Below are 25457 nucleotides of genomic sequence, written 5' to 3' on the forward strand. Positions count from 1 at the left end.
GAGGCTGGTCCCTCGCTGTGAGATGAATGAGTCATTTTCTCCTTTCATGAGGGAACATTAAAATAAATATCAAAAAGCTGTAACACTGACTCTACACTAACCAACCAGGGCTTTCTGTATGAAACTAAGTTATCATGATGGAAAAAAATGGCATGTAATCGTGTGGCTTTGATGCTCTCTGTGGGCAGAGCTAAGGTTGAGCAGAGGGTCTTAATGTCAGAAAACTCTTGTCATCTGAATGCTTCAATTCCTGATCTTTATTCTTACACATAGTTTGTCTGTGACTGCATGTTTGTATATATGTAAATAAATACACATATAAATATACATATAGGTAAATATAAACATGTGTGCGTTTCCACATATGAGTTTCTGTGTCTATTTGTTACGATAGGAGACTGACTTTGAGGCAGCATTTAAATGAGGTAGTCAACAAAGAAACAGATTTTGTAACCAAATGAGAACATGTTTTTGTGACATGTCTTTCCTGTCTGCAAAATGTATTTTCCCCGGTTAAAAAGGTGTCAGTGTTTTTTTGAAGAAGATATTTTTGTTGAAAAAAAAATGTTTGGCTGCATTTCCAAAGCAAAAATGTAGTAGGAAATTCTGGTTTAAAGAAAAATGGACCATTACCCCAACAGAACTGGAAAATGTAATGTCAGTGCAACTTTTTTTTCTCTTTTCCCCCTGTGTTTTCTCTTTCCCTGTTTCCTTTTTACATTCATCTCTTTATCTAGTTGCGTACTAAGGGAGACAAAAAGGAGAGAAAGACAAGGAATTACAGAAAGATAGGATGGAAGGAAGGAAATTAAAAAGTAGAAGGGAAATTAATTTTTCCTTACTTTTTGTAAATTCTTCCATGCTTATAGAATAGATCTCTGCTTGAAATTTTCAAAACTTTCACTTTTTTCACATGATACTTACATGTAATTTGCCCAATGCTGATGACAGCTGACTACAGGCATATAGCTGCATGTATGTGTTCCACTATCCCAAGTAGGTAACTACATTTATTCTCTCTTCTATTCATTTACATCAGTTTTATGTTGATATTAATTCCAATTAATTCTGTAATTTATACCAGTAAAAGCAAGAGAAGAACCAATTCCAATGAAGCCCATATCATTACTCATTATAATTACATATAAAAGCAGTATATGTGCACACATGCACACACAGTAGTCTATTCTGATTTATGAGACGACATTGCAGTACAATATGGCAAATCCATGTACAGTTTGTTTGTCTCTTCCAATTTGTGCTGAAATTATTGTGAAGCCAAATATAGTCTACCCACCACAGTGGTACTGCATTAAAAATAATCTTTCATTTGTTTTTGTCATTTACAGAGCTAATGGTCAGCAAATTTGTACATCCTGCCTTTTTTTTTTTAATGAAATGGAAAAGGGATGTGTGCTACATAAAAAAGAAGTTTTATTAATGTTTCATAAAATGGTTGCTACAATCAAAGGAACTGCTATGAAAATTAAATTACTGGGCTGACTCTGAAAATCAGCATAATATGCTCTGTTTAATTCAGTCATGCTAAGATGTTAGATTCTCCTTCATTCTCTCAGCTTTCTCTCTCCTTCACCTGGGGGCATCTGCTGATGAGTCTCTTCTAGAGGTTGTTTAATGACTATTTTACAGCAACTGTCAGCTTTCTAAAGCCCAGTGGCACTGGGCGTCACTGTATTACCAGCCTTTTTACACAATTTGCCTGACTGTAAATCTGAGCTTTAAAAGTACAAGAAAATCTCTTATTTGATTTAATGACTGGCTGACGGGGGTCGATTAATCTTTTTATGCTTAGATGTTTTACGCGTAAAGGTCATCTTCTGTTTGTTTACTCTTTCCTTCTCCTCTCGTAGCTGATGAAAACGAGGTGAGAAATTTAAAGTATCATGCAACCAGAGCTGAGTGTCTTGGAGGACATTGTTGTTCCTGGGCAGGATTGTCATTGCATATAATTGATACCACAGGAAATTCCAAAGGCACCGTTCAGAATCAGGGCCCCATTTTTCTAATCACTGTATAAATCCCTAGGGATACATGGTACGATCTCTGGGATACAGATGATCTAATTTATGAGAAGGTGCAATGGCTGTGTTGTAATAATACAAAGGAGAGCAAGAAGGCAAGGACACTCAGTGAGAGGAACACTCACTGAGTTTCTGCATAGTTTTTAAGATAACATGAAATAGATAAAGTTTAAAATAGATTCTCCTTCAGCCACCTGGGATGATTAACTATGAAATAAAAGGCCATGATTACACCATAAGTAATATTTCCAGAAGAACTGAATTTCCATTTTCCAAAGTGACGTAGGTACTTAGGAACATAAATTTAATCTTCATTCATCGAGACTCAAGTACGTTTTCCAAAAGTTGTACATGCAATAGAAAACAGGTCTTATTTTTAAAATCAGTTATGATTCTTTGTCTCATTGAAAACCAGGGGGACTTAAGAGTACAATTTTTCAAAAGCCTATAAATATTACAACCTAGCATCTACAAAGCAAAAGGATGAAGAGCTATCTATATGATTCTGCAAATAAGAAGGCGATGATTACTGGGACAAACTGGGAGAAAAGACACCTCTTCATACAAGAATCTCTCTTCATTTCACCAGTCCTGTTTCTCCAGTGCTGCTAACTTAATTTCTTTCATCTAACAGGTTTGGTGATACTGTCTTTCCTTTTGCTTTTGAAATAGTACAAGGTTCTTTCTGACACTTATTCGGTTCTATGAGAATAGCACATAAGCAGCTATTTCTTCCTTTAATTTTGTGTCTCATCAACTCTACTGGGTGGATTATAAATGTTTCTGTCTCAGATATAGTATGAAACCCACTCTTGACACTTAACTCATAGCCTTGGTGACATGTACTGTGGAAGTGCGAAAAAGTAGAATTGGCTGATCCTTCTATAGCAACTGAATTTTCATGCAACTAGCAACAGAGGTGAATTGAGTTTTATCACCTTGATGCCAAAAGGGTTTATATAACAATTTGTCATGCTATTTAGAACAGTAGGTGAACATGACTGGCTGCCTAGGTGCCAGCACTGGAAAAGCCCTCAAAACACAACTCTTCCTTTGTTGTCAGTGGCCAGTTGTGGCCTTGTGTCAGCTGAGTGTAACATGATTCAGCGCAAACAGACTTTACTATTATTTGAACTATCATATATTTTTAGATGATATGTTTAATGAAAGTTCACTTAATTCCATTTTTTTTTTGCAGGTCTGATGTAGAGTGAAAATTGTTAGTGTTGGGGAGAAGACAGACTGCAGTTTTCCTTGATTCATTCCTGTCCTGTACCACAAATCTTTCTCCTACCTTAGTTTTCCCTCCTCTTTAACTTTGTTTCCAGTCTTCCCCTGTTTTCTTTAATTTGACTTGATTTCTAGTAAAATTGAAGTAGTTCACATCAGGAAATCAAACTGTGAGTAAAAGGCAAGTGGCAGAATAATGTAAAAATGAAGAGGGAAAACCAGTAGTGTCTGATGCCATGTGAGAGCATGTGAGACTTGATGGCCCTCTCAGAAGTGAGGCAAAGCACACTAGTGCTTAAGGTGCACCAGCAGTGAGAAGACTAAGGAAAGCAACAGATAGGAAGAGTTCTAGGAGATTAAAAACACATTAATAAATTTATTTCAAGTCCAACTGGAAAATGGCCATTCTAACTCGTGGAAAATGTCACAGCTTCAACACGTTGTTTCTGCTTTGGTATAGAAGGAAAAGGGGTACCTGTCAGTATCCATCTCAACCAAAAGCCTCATCGTCTGGGCACAAGCAGGATCTGGAAACCTGTAGTTTCTATTCACTGCTAAAGCTGAGGAAGAGCTGACATATGACCCTGGCTCTTTAATGTTACCACACCTCTGAACAATCTAATTAATGTGTATCTGTCTCCATCATTACTCTCGGTTCCCTCGCATCTGTGTAAAAAAAAATACATAAAGCAGAAGAAAGTGAGAGATTTTCTACATAAACTCACACTTCAGACATTAGGCATTACATTTTAGATATTCTGCAGTAAGAAGTCTTTTCTGTCTTTGTCTTTCTCTGGTTTTAATCAGAAGTTTCATTCTGGACTTGAGAGCCTTTCCCAGTCAAAGTTTTGTTGAACTCTATAACCTCCAATAATCACTTAGTTCAATGCATCAGCATTTTTCACTGAAAAAATCCTCATCAGTAAAATTCTACTCACCTTCAGCATTCTTGTCTATCTCTCATTTGTGCTGAGATGATTCTGTATCAGAAGAGGAAAATAATTGAACTAATTTAAGATTTGCAAAATTAATTTGAATACAAACAACTTTTGGCCTCTACTTTCAAAAGATTGTATTTATAATGGGTGAATTATTTTTGTAATGATAGGGGAAGCTTGTAGAACAATTTAGATTTTTAAGAAATCCCTGGAACTTCTCACTGGCCAGAAGTTTTTAACTGTTGTTCAGGTTATACTGGTATTCAACAAATTTCTTCTTAAGCTAATTTTTTTTTTCTCTAGATATTTGCCTGTCTCTTTTCTCTTCTTTTTTTTTTTTTCACAGTCTTCCCCCAAAAATAAAGACATTTTTTCTTCCTCTCCGTTCAAATTTTGGTCAATTTTATCTTCTCTCCTTTTCAGTGCTGCTTTTTGTATGAACACTTCTTATGGTCAGTGAACATTTCACTAATACCTGACTTTTAAATTCATATAAGGAAAGAAACCAAGCAGTGCTAAATTCAATTTTCTATTGACTTCATTCCTTCTGTTGTGCAACTGTTGGATGGTCAGTTCAGTGCATGAGTCAGTAAATGTTCCTTAACAGGTGGTTAATGGATGTATCTGGAGATTGGAGCACAAGAGTTTCAAGGAATGTGAGCAAAAATAATGCACTTTCTTTATGTTAAACAATGAACTTAATGATGAAAGCCTACAGAATATGAGCTCTGTGAAGGTTTATATTCAGAAGTCTGTGCTACCTCTCTACAAGATCAAATATGTAATTTTTGTTCATAACATGAGACACTAAAAAGGTTTTTTAAAAATCTGGCTCTGCACCGTTCTGGTTACCCTGGAATTAGAGAACCTGTCACAGCCAGGGTGCGGGAAAGTAGGAGTCAAGTCTGGCTGATCTGCGCAGCCGGGGAGCATACATTGCTACCTAAAGTACAAGTCAGAACAGGGGAGGTTTGACACGTGTCTATCTTACTATTTTGCCTTTCTTTGAGCCACATTATGCCATACATCTTATGCTGACTACTAACTAGCAAATCTAATCTCATGTCCTTCGTATTAATAAATGGTCACATGGAATTGCTTATTCAGCAACGTAAAAAATAGCCTATGGGTTTTCCAAATAACCCTGTGGTTTATGCATCAAGTTCATTCTTTCATGCAGTGTAAACTTCACTTTGGTCACTGAAATCATGGTGTAGAAAAATTTTAACGGCCCCTATGCTCTTTCTGCAATTCCTGGTGTTGAGGAATCACTTTTCTTTGAGATGCCTGATGCTTCCAGTTACTTTTGCATCTGTACTTTCACTCCACAAGCAAACTAATCTGAAGTGGATCTGTAAATCTCTGACGAAAGATTAGGAGCTGTTTAGGCCTGATAATTTGATATGTTGCTCTCAGTACCAGACCTGGGACTTGGCTTAGACAGCCAGATTCTTCTAGTGGTCTTACTTCCCTTTTGTTTTTCTACTGGTCTTCCCTTTAAAAAAATACAATTCTGGAACTCTACCTCCCTGCTTGTAGAGATATGTTCTGATTTCTCTTGTAAATATGATTTCATCTTTTGATCCCTATAATTTTGCAGACTTAGACTGGTGATACTGGAGCTGTATAGATTCCTGTTTTTCTTGTAACCATTTTGGCAGGCATGTGTCAGTTTGATCGATAATGATGTCTGGATTAGGCAGTCCCAGTGGCAAAAATGGACTCTTTTTAGGCTTATTGCCAGATTTTGAAAGCCGCTATAATGACATTCTGCCAAGCAAGCAAGATCTGAATGCTGATTGAACCCCTTTAAAAAAAGTGCAGACTAATAGGCGTTATTGCGTGAATAATAATTAGCACAATTAAGTGGCTGGCGCTTTGCCTGTGAAATTTTCAGAGCACACAATTAAAAAGCTCTACAGAGTTTTGTTGACTATTGTTGAGTATAAAATAATGGAAAGAAGAAACTACCAAGAACGATGCAATCTTGAAGATCATCCCTATATAGTATAGGAAAAACTATTAAGAAAGAAAGTTTCAACAGAACATATTTGAAGGCTAGATGATAACTGCAAATCTTGGAAGGAAGTGTCCTGTGAATCCTCTGATGGTAGTTTTTAAAAGGAAGATAAAATCTTGCAGATGCAAATTTTGCAATCCTCAAAGGTTTCCTTCACATTTTGAAGCTGTTTTGTTGGGATTTTTTGACCTTCCTAAAGTTCTTGCAGCGAGTGATGGGGTGAGATTAGGACACTGAAAAGAGCTAATCATTTTTTGTTCTTCCTGAAGTTTTTGGGCTGAAGGAATGATGCACTTTTTAAGTTACTTTTGACTTCACTGAATCATCTCTGAAGGAGTAAGTTAGGCATAAGCACTGAGAACATTTTCTATCTAGCTAAAAATACAAGTGGCCTCTCTCATTCCAGAGATATGTTCATGACTAGCTATCAAATAAGGATTATCTTCTTACCAAGTCCTCTAGTTCAGCCTTATTTGACATATGTATAGTTTGGTATGAGCTATATATAGCATAGTAATATATTAGCTTAACATCAGCTCAGGCAAAATACTGTTAAAATTTATGTGGAATTTAATAAGGAATTAATAGATAAGAATGGTTTTATAGGAAATAAAGTCTATCAAACAAATCTAACTTAAAAAAAAACAAATTACATATTACCATGTAAAAGTAAATGTGTGCTTTTATAAGGCTTTTAGCTTAGGTACATACGATCTTCTGGATGAACTTTATTACTAAACATTAGTAATGCATGTTATAAAGATTAAAAACTGGGAAACTAGTGGGTCTCTAAAGATAGCTGTCAATGAGATTGTCATTTTGAAGGGAGTGGTTTTAACAGAGTGCTTCAGAGATCAGTAGTTCCCCCTGCACTATTCAATATTTTCATCAGGGGTTGGGAAGTAAGTATAAAATTGCTGCTGATAAAATTGGCAGGTGACAAAGATTGGCAAAGTGGTACATAATGATGAAGATGTCAGTCATACCAACTGAAGTGAATTGCATAGTAAACTGTGCCTTATTCAAAGAAACTACATCTTAATATCGGGATGTACAAAGTTGCAATTCTAGGAACAAGGCACGTAGGGATATATATGCAGGCTGAAGGGCTACGTCATTAACTCCAAAAAAATATTTATGGTTAATTGCCGACAGCCAGTCATCTCAAGCTCCCAGTGCAATGTGGTGGTTAAAAGGACCGATGCAATCAGTGAAGTCATAAACAGGGAAGGGTTAACAAGAGGTATAGTGTTTCTACTTTTCTATAAGGCAACAGTAAGACTCATATTAGACTACCACAGGAGTTAACATGGTCCACATTTAAACCTTTAAAAGGGTTATTAGAAAACTGAAATTGCAGCAAATTTGAATTTTTGAAATAAAGCTTTTCAGGGGGGAAACTGGAGGAATTCAGCTCCTGAGGTAACCTATTTACGGAACATTGGTGTTTCCATGTGGAGAAAATAGTGAGTACCACAGAGTTCTGAAATACACTAAAAAATGGCATTAAGATGAACTTGTGGCTGGTAACTGGAGCCATATGAATGCAAATGAAAAACTGGCCACTGGCATGGACAGCACATGACCAGCACAACAAAATAACTATGAAAATCATGGCCTCTCCAGCTCTGATATTTTTCTACTACGAAAACTGAGTGTCTACTGGGCAGACAGCATTTAGGCAAGCGTGTCACTGGCCTCAGTTCTGAGTTAAAGGGGAAAAAAGCAGAAATTATGGGACTACATGAACCAGCTCTCGTATTTTGCCTCATGCTCCGAGTAGTAGTGACTTTTAGAAACATTTCTTCTTTCCATCTTCCAGTCATTTTAAAGAACTGAGAAGAAATGGAAGGCCACTAAGTGAGAAATTCCTACATCTTTGACCTGCTCTAGCTATTTACTGCTAAGTAGTAATCTGTTTTCCGACTGGTCTTTTTTTGTCTTGATGGATATTCAATAATAACTGCTTGATGGTAATTGAAAAATACACACAAAATGGTATTCTTCTACTCCACAATGTTTTTGTTACTGTTGAAAAACAAGACTCTTAAAGTAGATATAACTTAAAAGTGAAAAATTGAGTTTTGCATTTTTTTGCTGCTGTTGTAGCTATGGCTGTAAATCTGCTACTTAGTTTAATGGAAGATCATAAGGAGACCATATGGCTTTGCATGAACTGATTCTGCTTCTGCTTAAAACTTCCAAATTGGCTCAGTCCATGAGAGTAAGTGTCATGCTTTGTTTACATACACAGAAGTCACCGACTGAAAATATGCTGAAAAAAAAAAAATCCTCTTCACCTAGCTTGATTTAATATATTAGATGTACTGTAAAGGTGCTATTTTAAAACTTTGTATAGAGGTCTAAATACCCATTGCAATAGATTAAAGATTCCCTTCTAAAAGTAGGTGTTTCTTTTGCTTACATCAGACAATGACTGATGATCATATGATAGGTGCTGACATCTTAATGGTGGCTACTGTATTTTCTGTAGCTACTAGTTTCTCTGCTGTTGAAGTGTTTTCTTTTCAAGAGTGATTCAATGTGGAACCAAAGCCAAGCTTATTAAATTAATTCATGGAGACTCACTCCTTATAATACATATGCAAATTTCCAAAGTTCATATTTGGTTAATACATGTGAAAAGAGTTTGCATCCTGTTCTTTACTCTTAGCCTTTGAAGGCACCCCACCTGCAAAGAGTTTAAGGGGTGGAGAGACTGGAAAATCAAAAAGATGTCACTGGAGTAGTAATAAAAATAATGCAGCTGACAGAAAATGACAGAGCATTAAATGGCAGATAGTAAGTAGTGAAAAACAAATTTATGCAAAATAAGGAAAGAACATCAAAGAGAGAACCTCTCACAAAGTTAAAGGCAATGAGTCACTTCATGATGAAAGAGATAGTTAAAAAAATGAATGCAGTTTATGAAACATTAGCAATCCCCCCACTAAGATGCAATCAAATCTTGAGTATGCAGTATATGTTTGTAGTGGTAGTGAATAAGAAAATATTCTGAAGTCTTTTGACATATACACAAGTCATAAACACTAAGTAATCTACTTCAGAAAGCTTTAAATTGAAGAACCATGTAAAACCTCCTTATGCCTTACCTTCATTATATAATGTGCATGTACCAGTCTCACAGGAATTTCAGAAGCTCATCAATATTTGTTAATCTGCAAGTTCCTGATGAAAAGTGGTATGTGGTATTTCAGCACACCTGAAGCCATAGAAGCATTAAGTACCACTTTAAAAATTCAAGATTATATTTTCCTTTACACACAGAAATAAGAAAATATTATGAAAGCTGTGAAAAAAAAACTAAGGCAAAAAAAAAAAAAGAGATCCCTTTGGATCTCTTACTTTTTATCTTTTATCTTCCTGTCATAAATCTGGAATAGTTAAAAAAAAAGCATAATGTGTTAATCTACATTTGTAATCAATACAAGCAGAAAGTTTAGCCACTTCTGAAATGGAAGAACCTTAATCATCATACACAATCACAAATTAAAGTGAATTGAAACTCAGTCATTAGAGTGAAAAACAAACTCAGGACCAGAAATGTTCAATAGCACATGATGTACAGCTTTCTCAACTGAAAGTAATGTCCTAGCATGGAAAAAGAAAGGTCAGAGCAATGTTTCACCTCAGCAGGCTGGAAGATGGAAAGCCAAAATTGTTCCCTGGAAGGGGTAGAAGACTAAGAAGAACAAACTCCATAAGGTTTCCGCTCTAAATTCATCAAGGGGTGAAAAAAAGAGATGATGGAGACGTAAAGCAAAATGTAAAGCTCTGGGTACTCCAAAGAGATTTACTCATGGCAGATAAAAAATGTGATGCTAAACATCATGTCACAGTTTCATGCCACCTTGCTTTAAACAAGAAAATTAGCCATCTCATTTAAGGAAGGATCCCTCTCCAATTCTGGTGGAAAGAGGGAGGGGAATTTTTCTCAAACACCCATCTCAGATAAGATAAATCCCGCTCTTGGGTCTCTGTTTCTCTCTATGAACTATAGAGGGAGCTTGAATGATTAGTTTAAACTTGATGACAGTTAAACTTTTAGACAGCTAAAGCCAGATGAGATGAATTCTACCCTTTTTTTTTTTTTTACAGCCCATCACCTCCACCTGCTTGGAGGGAAGAGGAATATCTGCCTACAGATACTACAGTGGAGTCCAGATCCTGGCTGGCTTACCTGGCACTAGAAGTGAGAAGCCTAAAAAAGGCTGGTGTCTGAATAATATTGTCAATGTTGCACTTGGTTTCCATTTTTTAAATGTTTGAATCCTATTTTTTTTTCCCATTATTCACCTAGTACTAGCCAGAAACATCAGTAAAAGTGGGAATGGCTTGTCCTGAAGCTACAAAGCAGCTCTCCAGAATAATTTTCACCTCTCAACTCTCCTTTATGTGGCAGTGTCAGGGAGTCATGTGAATCTCCCTCTACCCTATAGTAACATTTCAAACTATGCCTAGGGGTATTCTTCACTTTTGAGCAGGGTTTGGCAGTAATAAAGCATTACTCATTTCCCTGCTTGCTTTCTCTGAGCCACAAGAGCAAACATAGTCAGTGATAGCTCTGCTCAAATGTTACTGTACCAAATAAGTGAGCATGGCTTGCATACATTATCCCATCATGAAGAAAGGGAATGATTTCCTTGGGCACTATGAGAATATAAATTAAATGTGGAATTTCCTTTTACATCCTTAATACAATTTGAAATAAAATACTATTTGTTTAGTTATAGTGTTCTCACTTTTTTAAAATACAGAAGATAAATTGTTTCTTTATATTATCAGAATTTTAGATCCATCTATCTATAAAGATATATATACATATAACTCATAAGCATGTACTTATATAAGTGCAATATACATACGTAAACATACACATATATACATAGAATATCCTCTCTTCAAACATTTTATTCTTACAAGACAACGAACCAAATTTTACAGGGGCATTATTTGTTACCCAAACCCAGCGTCTCCTATGAGAAAAGACAGTTAAAAAAACAGCGCCATAACACTGTGAACATTGCAATTTCTCCCAATAAGTAAAATTGGAGAAATTTCTCCTTGAGAGCAAAAAGACAAGCTGATTAAGTCAAAGAGGTGTTATAAACCCCAAGGGAAAACAACGTGCTTTATTTTTGAAGTATTCCCAGCAGAAGTCTGGGAAATCTTACATGTCCTCTCACCACGATCCATCATTATAACTTAGCTGTTTGCAAATCCTCAGCAGGTCATCATATTTTACACTTGCTAACCATGTAAACACGACTGGGGACTCCTAATTACTGCAGATAATCTCAAAAACTTTCCACTTTTGTAAAGCATACAGAAAAGGCTGGGAATAGACCATTTCCCATGTCGTTGTGTTTTGCTCGTGTTTATTTGTATAGCTGCCACTTTTCTGGGTTTCTGACTGCAAGTGTAAAGCATCTTTTTCATACACATATAATAGCTCATAACAACCTTGGAGATGCTCTGTTCTTGTTCCGCATACAGCAGGTGGGTTTGCTGTGCTTCTGCTAAATTGTTTAATCAAAGTGCTTCATACTGAAGGGTCCATGAATAAATATTGTAAACATCATCAGGGGAAGTGATTTATATTTACTTCAATTTTGCCAGGAGAAAACCTACATTATCTTGAATTAGCAGCTGAAGTTTTTGTGTAATAGAGTTTGTCAAGTATATTAAAGAGAGGATCATGTACAAAAGAGAAAGCAGTTTCTCAGATGTGGAGGTACATGCTTCCCAAAACACAATAAAAAATGCCAATCATTTATTCTTCTGTTGAGGTAAAATTTAAACTGGTATGGCTTATGACCCTGGCCCTAGAAATGCATATTCAGAGGTGTCTCAAAATTACTTGCACCACTGAAATATTTAATTTTGCTACCACAAAGATGAGAATCTGGAGCAACACCAAAGCAGGCTGTTCCTTCCCCTGAGAGGTAGATCACATAGAATCATAGAATCATAGAATCATAGAATGGTTAGGGTTGGAAGGGACCTTCAAAGGTCATCTAGTCCAACCCCCCTGCAAGGAGCAGGGACATCCCTGACTAGATCAGGTTGCTCAGAGCCTCATCCAGCCTGGCCTTGAACGTTTCCAGAGATGGGGCCTCCACCACCTTTCTGGGCAACCTGTTCCAGTGTTCTATAACCTGCATAGTAAAAAATTTTTTCCTAATTTTTAATCTAAATCTACCCCCCTCTATTTTAAAACCATTACCTCTCGTCCTATCGCAACAGGCCCTACTAAACAGCCTTTCCCCATCTTTCTTGTAGGCCCCCTTGAGGTACTGGAAGACCGCTATCAGGTCTCCCCGGAGCCTCCTCTTCTGCAGGCTGAACAGCCCCAACTCTCTCAGCCTGTCCTCATAAGAGAGGTGCTCCAGCCCTTTTATCATCTTCGTGGCCCTCCTCTGGACCTTCTCCAACTGGTCCATGTCCTTCTTGTGTTGGGGGCTCCAGAACTGGACACAGTACTCCAGGTGGGGTCTCACCAGGTGTCGTAGTTCAGCCCTGATCAGGACCAGACTACGCTGTCTGTCTCTCACTCCCCCCACCCTCCGAGAGAATAGGAGGAGATGATATAAGAAAAAACAGCTCAAGGTTTGAGATAAGGACTGGGAGAAATCCTTAAAGTTACCGTCACGGGCAAAACAGACTCAACTTGGGGAAAACTATTCATTTATTTCTAAAATTAGCAGGAGAATGAGACAGGGAACAAGATAACCTCCCCCCACCCCTCCCTCTTCCCAGGCTTAACATTATCTCTACTACCTTCCCCTCCCAAGCGGCACGGGGAGGGGAAAAGGGAATGGGGGTCGCGGTCAGTTCATCACGCGTTGTTTTACGCCGCTGTATCATCGTCAGGGGAAGAACTCCTCGCATTCCTCCTCTGCTCCAGCGTGGGGTCCCTCCCACGGGCCACAGTCCTTCGTGAAACTGCTCCGGCGTGGGTCATCTCTTCCACGGGGTGCAGTCCCTCTAGAACAGCTGTCCCAGCGGGCCCTCCACAGGCCACAGCCTCCTTCAGGCCTCCACCTGCTCTGGCGTGGGGTCCTCCACGGGCTGCAGGTGGATCTTTGCCCCTCCGTGGACCTCCATGGGCTGCAGGGGGACAACCCGCTCCACCATGGTCTTCACCACGAGTTGCAGAGGAATCTTGGCCAGGAGCCATATTACTCCTCCCCCTCCTTCTTCACTGACCTTGGCGTCTGCAGCCGTTCCTCACAACAGGCTGGCAGACACCTCTCAGGATCCTTTTTACATCTTATTCACTTCACTTCTCATCTCCTCTCCACTTCTTGCAGCCGGGCCGGGCCGAGTTGGGCCCAGTCGGCTGCCCAGCGGGAGGCCAGAGGGTGAGGCCTGCAAGGCCCATGAGGCTCGCGCCTCCCCCTCTCTGCCCCCTGCTCAGCTGCTTCACATCTTCTCCTCCTCTTTTTCCTGTTTTCCCCTACTTAAATACGTTATCGCAGAGGCGTTATCACGGGACATTCTGCTACCAATTGGCTCGGCCTTGGCCAGCAGCGGGTCCGCCCTAGGCCCGGCCGAGTCCACTGAACAAAGGGGAGCGACTTCTAGCAGTTTCCTACAGAAGCTACCACCTTAGGCCCCCTCTCACTAACAAAACCAGAACACCAGGGCAGAGTAGAGGGGGAGAATCACCTCCCTCGACCTGCTGGCCACGCTTCTCTTGATGCAGCCCAGGATGCGGTTGGCCTTCTGGGCCGCAAGGGCGCATTGCCTGCTCATGTTAAGCTTCTCATCCACCAGCACTCCCAAGTCCTTCTCCTCAGGGCTGCTCTCAATCCATTCCCCGCCCAGCCTGTATTTGTGCCTGGGATTGCCATGACCCAGGTGCAGGACCTTGCACTTGGCCTGGTTGAACTTCATGAGTTTGGCACGGGCCCACCTCTCCAGCCTGTCAAGGTCCCTCTGGATGGCAGAGGGACACATGGGCAGACCTGGAGCAAAGAGCCCAGGGGAAGCCCCATCAGGCCAGGTTCTCCAAGGCAGGAGGCAGGATGGGGATGAGGGCGACCACTGCATCCCAGCAGTTGCCTCTGCTGCACAAATGCCAGGGCGTTCCAGGAGCGCTGACCGGCATGGATCTGCGGGGCCCAGGCACAGGGAAAATTAATGGGAGGGTGAGGGGTCATGGCTGTTCTCTGCCCGCACCTGCCTGCTGTCATAGGCAGCTCCCTGCTTCACCTCTGCCTAAAGTTTGCCTGCTGCATGTCAGATTGTACACACAGAGTGATTATTATTTATTTATCTATGAGGCAGCAGAATCAAGGGTATGGTAATTATCACTTCCTATAAGAATGTTTTAGGGAAACGAATGAGTACACATTTATTATACATACATGGCTTACCGGGGTGATAGTTTAATCCAATCAAACCTGAGGTGTGAAGCATGGTGCATGTTAGGACACGAAGGAAGAGTTTACTACTGGCAGATCAAATTCACTTTGCTAGGGTGTTGGATGCATTCTTGTAGGTAGAACATAGCTTGCCATAGGAGATTGCTATGCCTTTCCACAAGTAACTGCACAGCAGAAATCACATTTTTAATGGCAACTATTGTGCTAACAGTCATATTTCAGTTTTTCTCAAATTATTTTCATGAGGTTAACAAAAAGCTATATGGAAGCATCTGCTCATCTGTTATCTGTGGTTTCACCTTACGAATTTTGTGGCGGCAGAGCCAGTTTTAGTTCTTCCACCCTCTGGACCATTGAACTGCTACTGCTGATTCCTCACAACTTACCCCCAGCAAAGGTTACTGTCACCTTGACTGTATTAATTACATACATATAGAAATACACGTATATGTATACGTACATATACATACCCATATGTATGTGTGTGTAAGTACATGGACATAAATGAATATTTGCATGTATATACATAAATGCATGTGTGTGGATATTTCTGCATTAAACTAGAACTGTGAAATGATCTATCTTGCTTGTTTGCTTGTTTCTAATGGACAGAAGAGCAAGGATGGTAGCTTGTGTGGAGAAGACAGTGAGATAGGATTAGACTATGGAAGCTGGAGGACAGGGATGGACAAGAGATTTGTTCAATGCATTTTGAAGCTGCATGATTCATAATACGGCCTCTTTTAGGGGGGTTATATAGCGTGGAGCACATGCAGCAATCACACACATACTCAGAGGACACACTGTGAGTTTTACAAGGAGTGTTCATGTTATAATACATATCGATGTTCCCAGCCAGATTCTGCTTTTCAAGTAGCTATCTTTCTACAGTGATTCGAGAGAGCTATTTGTGTGAATGATAGTGGCAGAATAAAAGTCTCTGCTTCTTCATCTGCCTTTCTTTTCAGCTCAGTAACAGAAACTTCAACGCTAAGGTTCTGCTATGTTCAAACCTGCCTGTGATGAAAAGATTTATATTTGCATTTAGAAATCCAGAGACATATGGTGAATGAGAGAGCTGGTCAGCAATCAAGAGTGATTGATTCAAGTTTGGTCTATCAATTAAGTGACAGAGCAGTTTTAATCTATTTTTTTTATTATTTTATTTTAAGCTTGGGACTTCACTGGAATATTATAACTCCTTTAACCATATCCATGACAGCTGACTTGTACCCATAAACTTTGGTGCATTGATCTATTAGTTCAGCTACTCCAATACATCTCCTTTTCCATAAATATGTCTGAGCTGCGACTCTTTTCCAGCCTCAGCAGAGGTATCCTTATTTAGAGTGATCTAATATGTACAATGGTATCTGCACACGCCGTGCAAGATATACTTTGAGTAGCCATACATAATTCACAGCAACCAGTATGGCTTCACAGTAGCCTACAGTTAAGCAACATAGTGTTGAAGCATTTCCTTACTCATAGTAGAAAGAGGCACTGGTTAATAAGAGTTCCCCTCTTTTTTTTTCCTAGGCGAAGGGGGATGGGAGGAAGCAGGGGAGGAGGTCTAGATTGCTGCACAAAACAAAACAAAAACAAAAAAAAAAACAAAAAAAAAAAGCCAAAGGAAAAAAAAGAAAAAGCAAAAGCAAAGCTTCTTCCTTGTTCACATTTTTAGCTTATGTCTTTTGGATTCATTCCCTACCTTGTGTCAGTTTTCTGTACTGACAGCAATTCTTGTACACAGTCGCATGGCAAGATTAACTTTAAATCCTCCCCTCCTCCTTCCCCCTCCAGCCCCTGCCTGTCATTGTCTGCTCTTGAGTAAGCAAAGTGAATGTGGTCAGAGCCGTGTGGGACTGTGTTTTTCCATTCTCAAGGGCAGCCACCCTTCTCATCAGCAAATCCATGCTAGCTGCTAGAGCTTCATATATTAAACTGATTTTCAGTCGCGAGGTTAGTTTCTCACCGGTGAAGCACTCAGCATAATAATACTTTACACCTTGTACTTCAGCAGTCCTTTCTAAACACTAATTTAGCATCACATACCTCTCTGAGGTAGGTCAGTATTATCCCACTGTATGAATGGGGAAGTAGAAGCCCACAGAGGTTAAGTGACCTATCTGGAGTCAGGCAAGAAATGAGTAGCAATGCGGAGAACGGAAAACAAAGCCCCCTCTGGCTCACAGGCTTCCACAGTGCAGTTGGAAAAATTATCAGGTGTTCAAATGAGGTTTGTGGCAAAAGAAAATAGAATAAAAATTAAAAATAAACCCTCTTGGGGGAAAAGAAGACACCTTATATTCACTGTTTTCAGATGAGGGAAGCAAGGTGAGAAAAGAGTTAAGTGATTTGCTTGAGATCCCATAGGCAATTCTTACCAAACATAGAAATTATGTGTGTAGTGAAGGCAAGAAGAGAGACTGTAATTAAATAAGTGACTTCTCTGATTGTGTTATTAAACACAAAGAAACCGGAAGACAAAAGGAGAGTAACGCTCTGTGTTGAACTTTTAGAAACCCAAAGTCAGTTGCCATTTTTATTTGATCATACTTCCTTTGTTTGATTTGACTTTTGCTTTACTCATTTATTTTCTTTCACTTGTCCTTTTGTTTTCTTTTGACAGTAAATATTTTAATTATTAAATTCCTTGTTTTCTTTAAGCATGTCAATTCGCTTAATAATTCTGTTTTGTTGCTTCTCTCTTTTTATCTGATTTATATTCCCTATCAATACCGTTTCTGATTTTAAAATGTCTCATATATTTATTCATATTTTCTGCCTCTCTAATTCTTCCTTGTGTATTGATCCTCAGCTCTGGTCTCTACCATTGGTTCTTGAATTCTGGAGAACTATCCCTCTTCAGTATACTTTAACTTAATTATATTTGTTGTTTCCAGTCTCTCTTTGCTGATTTGGACTGACATTACTGAAAATTAAAAAAATACAATTCTGAGATTATGTCTGTACAGAACATGAACCTTCCTTTAAAGACTGTATTCTATTCCTGTTTCTCATAGGAACTCTTAGAAGATTCATTTAAGATTTGTATATGATATTATGCATATTATACTATATTATGCTATATTGTACTATATTATCCGATATTATACTGTTTTATACTATATTATATTATATTATATTATATTAATTATATTGTATTATTGCAACATAGTGTTTATAATATTGTTTCTTCTTTTTGACATAAAGTCTGAACTCCATTCTTAGGAAAATGGCGTACAATTTCCATAATCATTTATCATGTCTTAAAAAAAAATGTTTTGCATTGATCTATGGGTTTTAGCTGTTCATCATAATGCATTTTATTTCTGTCCACTTAAAGAACAGCTGTTGAGCATTGTTATGAATCAGAAATCACTTCCGTGCCTTTCCAATATGACTAAAACTTTGGTTCAGTAATATCCCATGAGAGCTCCACAACTGAACTTTTTGTTAAATGTAAAAGTATTTCCTTTTTATTGACTTCAAAGTTTTCATTGTTTCACCTTTTACTTTTGATGCCAGAGAGAAGAAAAAGAGTGCTCATGGATGGGTTTCTCATATGTATATATGTAATTTTTTTTACTGTTGTTTTCAGTCTTTTCATGTGATGGTCTACTCCTGTCTTAAACAGATTGCCCAAGCTTTCTCAGTTTCTCCTAAAGTGAGTTTTTTCCGAGCCCTTCCACTACTTTGCTACTTAAAAAAAAACTGGGATAACAATATGTATGATTGTATGAGCATAAGATTGTAATGACATTACGTAAACCAATACTTCCAGTAGACATTGCTATCTTTTCCTTAATGCAACAGAAAAGCTTGTTTGCTTCTTTGACCCTAAGAGAAAACCAAGCGCAGAGCCGAGCTTAGATCTCCAGTATTCCTGTCCTAGTCCTCTACTTAGCTCATTAGGTCATGACTCATATGATAACCAAGATCTCAAAGAGCTAGTCATTAGTTCCAGCTGGTACCTAAATATAACAAACTGTTTTGATGCAACAGAGCGATGAGTTTATGGCAGATCTGTGGGGTACGTTCTGCCATCAGCTCCCAAGCACAAAACTCCCCATTGATTGTATGTGGAGCGTTCCTCAGCAGACTGTTGGCACGCAATGGCTCCCCAGTGATTCCACAGTGGAAGAAATTCAAGGAATTTGTCTCTGACCACAGAATTTATGAGGCCGTGCAGAAGTCCTTCATGAACGGCAGGGAGCAGGGAAACAGTTCAGAGCCTGTTGGGTTTCTTCCTTTCTTTTTATTTTGTTTATTCTCTTTTGTGACTTCACATGGGAAGAAGAAAGAGTTGAGAGGGAATTCTGGAAAGTTTTCAGCTCTGGCCTACCTCTGCTTCCACTGAAATATAGGGCTGAACTCTTGCTATCCTCAATGGGAACTGAGGCAAATGCTGAGTATTTTCTTATTGTTAAAGAGAGGGTGGTTTTTTTTTTTATGTTCAGAAATGTTAATGTTCAATTCAATTGAATTTTTAATAATACATTTTTAAAATGTACTTTGTGCTGCTATAAAAGAGCATTTTGTTCAAGGCTGAAACATCTCTTTTATGCCAAAGAAGAAAAGTTGTTGTTGCCTACAGGGTGTGAATTCATAGCCAAAACACACAGGATGTTTGAAGCTATCTTCTTTGGTGGTAGTACTACTTTGCTCATATATGTTGTGTCCATCACAAGGTCTCACACTGTTTTCAAGAAACGTTTCTCCACCTGTAATCTGCGGTCTTTGTCATCCAACAAACATTCGAAAGCAGTCCAGAAAAAACTGGTAATTCCCCTCCTCTGCATTACTGTATGACTGCAGAAGAGAAGGGATGCTACGTACACTCATTCTTCCATAACTGAGCAAGAAAAGAAAATGGAGTGAAAAATACAAGTGAGCAAGGGGTATGTCAAGTTTACTCCTCCTTTTATTTGATTGTAAATGAAAATGATTGCAGAAACATTAAACATGATGGATCTTATATCTGACTTTTTTTTGCTTTTCTGAGGAAAGTTTAGTCTAGCATGGCAATCAAAATATTGAGGAGTAATTCTCTTAAAGATATCAATGTCATTATCCCTATTTTACAAAAGGCAATAATTAAATGCAATGAAAAACGAATGTTGTTATAAGAACATGCACCTAAACAGTCTTCACTTTCAATATACCCCTTAAATGGAAACAGGACAGTGCTCACAGTTTAAAATTTGCTTTTGAAGCCGTGTTACGAGGATAGACAAATATGTGTGCATTTCACGACTATTTTTGCAGTCAGCCACTCTGTTTTATAACTTCAGGCTCATAATTTATTCCACTTAACCTCAAGCACTCTTGCTGCAGGGCTGTATGAGGAGCAGAGCCACCACTGCGTGTGGGGTTGCCGCATCCAGCAAGCCGACGGAGGCGAGATGAGCTCTGTGCCCCCAGGTCCAGCCAGTAGCGAGTCTAAGAGTGTATTCCCGGTAGGTACACACACACATACGTTCAGTGCATACATACGTGCGCACATGGCTGGCCATATGGATCAACCCAGACAGAAAACACAGCACTCTTACAAACACAAACAGCACCGATGGCCTCATCCTGTTTCCCTCTCTGAGCAGAGTGAAAGGCAATGGAAACTACATATGAACATATAGAATATGGTATGCTCAAGCAGACAATCCATCTGTTAGCTGCCACTGGATCTCAGTCTCCTGAGTTGCTAGCACCTGGACATACAAGACCCCTGCATCCACAGCCCCGCTCCAGTAGCCAGTACAGACCCCGTCACTCGTGGATACGCACACATACACAGAGCATCCCTCCAGCAACTGGCCTTAAACAGCTGGTTTAACCAGTAGTTTGTCCCTGGATCTTCTGGTGTCCCAGTTGCCTCACACTCCGAGCCACACACATGGAAACAGGTCTCCCTGGGAGCTGGCTTTGGTGACATACTGCTCTGGACCCTCTATGCTCACTTCTCCATACCAGAATACCACATATTTTCACTGCAGTTCAAGTGCTTCACATCTGCAAATGCTGCTCCTATATATTTTAGTTTCTTCCATATCAGTCATTAAGTCTTTTAGAAAATCCAGAATAAACATGAAACACATCTAAGAATCAAAAGTGTCATCTACTTTGGTGCTGTGTTGCTTTTTGATGTGTCAAGAAGGTGATTTTTTTTTTTCTTCTGAAAGATCAATGGTATCAGGATATGCACCTAAATATGTTATAGGCTTGGCAAGCCTAAACAGGGATGTTTTCACAGTTCAGTTTTTTATTTGAAACATTATATATGGGATACTAGACAAGTCTGCATGGATTTCAGGAGGATTAGTGTAATCATTGTTACGTTTTACAGTTTTGCTACTTAAGCTCATGTCCTCAGACAGCTCACATCCAGGCAAGAGGATACAGGAATGCATGCATTTGCTCTCAAATAAGAATCCAGTTTATTTTTCTTCTTGTCCAATGATATAGCCAAGTTTGAACTCATTTCTTACACCTGTGAGAAGCTGTTTGTGCAGATAGTCCCAGGAAAAAAATGAATGGGATTCATTTCCCTCATGATTATAAAAGTTCACCTATGATTATAAAAGATCCTAATATATTGCTTGTTTCAAAACTAAATCAGAAGATTAAATCTAGTGTTATTTTTAATTTTTCAAACGAATTTTTATTTTTATTCCTTCTCCATCGTCCCTTATTGTCTTTTCATGTTTTTGTTGTTTTAATTCAACCATTCTTCTCTTATTTAATTCTCATTTATTGTTATAGTTTCTATTTTCTTGAGTTTTACTTTCTTTTGACACAGTATTCATCTACCAGACAGAGTTGCTAAATATTAATTCAAAAGTGATTGAAATCAAGTGTGTCAAGGCCACAGAAAATACCTGTGGGATTTGTAGTGCAGTATCGAAGGAAACACATGTAGTGTAGTAAGAAAATCCTTTGCATCCTGAACCCGAGGTTCATATAAATGCCATCCAGAGTCATTTCCAACATTGTTATATACTTCTCTTTAGCACAGTCCTTGTTTTCGTAGTAATGACAGCCTTGTCACTACAGCACAGACCAGGAAATAACAAGGTTTTAAATTCCACTGTTTTCTCTTCCATATATCCTCGAACGAGTCACTGGGACTTATTTTATAATGTGGTCAAGAAGCAAATGGTTACTTTGGTTTGAGAATTCAATCTGAAATCCTACTACTCCATTACCTCAAATTTATTAACACTTTTAGAAAAAACCTAAGCTTTCTTTTTCTGATTTTCTTGTCTGAAAAACTGATGTGATAGTAATAAATACATATAGTGAAGGACTGAAAACTAAACCAGAGTCTTGCAGGCACGCTCAGGTTTCTAGCTAGGCTGATCTATTGATCTATTTTTCTGGATGTGAAGGCAATGATATTTTCATTTTCAAGTGTTTTGTTCAAAATCTATATTTTTGCTTAAATGTTTTCTAAATACACACCACTATATTTCCTAAAACCACATTTTTTGTCTTTGTCTAAGATAAGGGCACTGGTGATAAACACTTACTGGTTAATCTCAGAAATGGAAAAAAAAACAATTACTCTTAAAACTTCTATAGAAACATTCTGTCAAAGCCTTCAATTAACAGTTTGATCCCAATTTGTGGGACAATTTGGTCTCATTATTACCTCTTCTATATGCAAGAAGTAAAGAAATGTAAAAAAATATATGAATCTTTCTATTAGATGATACTGCATCCCAGTTCAGTTCTATCAATCTGTGTCAAGAGCCCAAGGTTAATTTCTGTCTCGTGGCTTGACCGGAGAAGGTGGACGTATTCTGTTCAACGTCTGAAACACAAATTAGCATGACTGGGCACAATCAATAATTTGTGCTAAGAAAAGCTCAAGGCAAGGATAACAAGACTGAAGGTGTGTTGGCAGAATGAAGTAGGAATATTAGCTTGTCAGTCCTCACTGTTCAGCTTTTAACATCAGCATAATAAATCCCATAACATACACTAACAGAGCATACTGTTTAACTAGATACTACAAACTTCACAGACCAGAAGCTGGAAAATATTACAGATGGCAGCATGAATGAAGAGGGTCTGGATGTTTTGTGATCGGGTGCTAAAATCCTCATAATTTTGTACAGTAAAAACCAGAAACCAACAAAGGTCAAGCACTTGAGTAGTATGACAGAGTGTGCAAAGACAGGCTGCTGTAGAGATTTGGAAGAGCTTTGTAGGTTGTGGTCTTCATATCTTATTCATTAATCACAAGAAATACATGAACTTAACTTGATCAAGTACGGTTCTTTTCCCTGTATGCTTCTAAAACATGAATTTTAATTTTTACGTCAATAAATTTGATTCCTGTAAATCCATCCATACTGTCTCTTGTTCAGATTGTCCAGCTGTGCTATCTCTAATTCCTCCCAACAGATTAGTGATGAAGTGTTTTACTCTCAGTGATGTGTCAGAGCATCCAAGCTCATGTCACATGGGCTCCAAAATCACACAGACAGCCCTACACAGCTGCAGGGACTGATGCCATCTTTATCTTCTTTCATGGTAATCTTATTAGTACCTAGCTATGAGAACATGCAACTCAGATGTGGAGCATGGGTAACTAGACAAGAAAATGACTATGAATTTATCTTGATAGATTACACATCATACACAGTCCAACTAATGTTAACTTTCACTTGCTTCTATTTTTTTTTTTTGAGAAGAAAGGAAAGTGAATATTGTTTTTAAAAAAGGTTGAGATTCCCATGGAAGCAAAGAACAAATCAGTGGATAAATTCAGAGTGAATTTGGCTTTTGAAACCTTGTATTGGATTTTCATTTTGAAGCTTCTTATAGAATGCCATTGATAAGGATTGGATCTGAAGCAACGATATGTTAGGAATATGTCAGTATTCAAGGATCACCTGTCTTTTTCAGACACGTACCTCAGGAAATTAACTCTTCATGAAAGTCTAGCAGGTTTGGGATTTTAGAGGGAGTTTTATGGGATTTTTTTCATCCCGAGTTATATCCTTTTCCAAGAATAAAGGCTAAAAGTTTTGAACTGTTACTTGAACTGATCCCCAGCATCTATAGGTTATCCTTGACTAAATAGTCACTTGATCAAAAGACTTCAGAAAATGGAGAACTGGCAGTGTCATAAAACCAGGACAAACCCTCCCTAAGCCAACACCTCAAGCAAGTACTTAAGTCTGCTCTTTCTCTGTACAGCACCAAGCACAGACTTAAAGATTTTCCCATATTTAGCTTAATGGATTTTTAGTCTATGAAAACTGAACTTAATTTGGTATTTTACCTGCATCTAAGTCTATATGATGGGGTAAGAAAGAGGATTTTAATAGTTACACATCAATTTACATAAACCTATGGAGATGCTCAAGGAAACCCTATCTTTTTAAAGGATTAGACCACACAGCTATGAAGAGATTCATGTTGTTCACAAGTTTTTGTACCTTTCCAAACTTTAAAAGCACAGCAACTTGCATTCTGCTACTATTCACGTTTCCAATGTTTCTGTCCTTGTGTCTACACGTCCTGCCTCCAAAAAGGAATGAGTCAGGAGCCAGCATCATGTCTACAGATGCATGTACATGTGTTCTGATACACTGCAGAGCCCTTAAAAAGTGTAAATACCTGAGACAGACTAACTTCCCTGCTGTGTGTAAATACTAAGTAGTGTCAGTAAGTTCAGCTTGCTGGAGGGATTTATTCTCTTTTACCAGATCAAGATTGACTAAAAATATAACTTCAATGACTGGAAAAAATAACCTTTCATAGCTAGAATGTTTCATGAAGACAAGTGTTTGTTTTGTGTTTCTTTGTGAAAGTCCAAGACCCAGAAAACCATCTGGAAACATTTGTCCAAATATATATTGATAAATTTAGAGTGAGTTTTTGCTGCCAAATGTTCCTCTTTGACAAAATGTTTTCATAGTAACCAACAGAAGAATCTCTTTATCCAGTAAAAACAATAAATAAACAAAAAAATCTAGCAAGCAAAACCACTTCCTCAACACATGAATCTTACCATAAGGGTTTGAAAATCCAGATTCTAGTGAGGTGAATTATTTCTTTGAAATAATTTGTAACTGAATAGGTACAACACAAAACTTGTAAACAAATTATTAATGGCTACTTTTTCAGATAGAAACACATTTATATTTCACTTTGATGTTTTGTTTCTCTTTTTTCCTTAAGGTAGTGTGGTTCTTCAAAAATGAGAGTGAAATCACATCTTGTAAAAGTCAGAACGAACACTGGCATGTCTATGAATTAGCATTTGTAGATCAAGATTTAAACATGTGTTTAATGAAGTGGAGGAATTCTGAGACTTTCCTTTTGGCATTCCAGCCCACAGATTAATTCAGTACAGTAATCACTCTTAAAAAGTTAACTCCTTCCCGTATATCTTGCAGCATTATGATTGGAAGCCTTTCATGAAAGCTATTATTTAAATCTGCTCAATTCAAGAAAGAAACTCAGCAATGATATTTTATACTCTCATGAAATACTGTTACCATGAAGATACTGATCAGAATGATGGTACCTTTTTTCCTCAATAAATTTATGACCCTAATTCAGAATTTTAAGAATGTTCTACCCTAACTAATCCTGAAAACTAAATTCAGTGTACACATTTTGGGAACATAGGCAGAGTCATATTTTTATCATAGTCAAAAAATTATTCAGTTTAATTCAAATCTTTCAAAGACTTCCAAAGTCCTTAGAAAGACTTACGGAATCAATAACTTTTAGATCATTTTAGAGAAGGGAAGTACTACTCCTATTATTAGTGAATTAACTAATCTAGAATACTAAA

This window comes from Chlamydotis macqueenii, chromosome 3 (genome assembly GCF_036417535.1).
Source record: "Chlamydotis macqueenii isolate bChlMac1 chromosome 3, bChlMac1.mat, whole genome shotgun sequence".
Lineage (NCBI taxonomy): Eukaryota > Metazoa > Chordata > Aves > Otidiformes > Otididae > Chlamydotis > Chlamydotis macqueenii.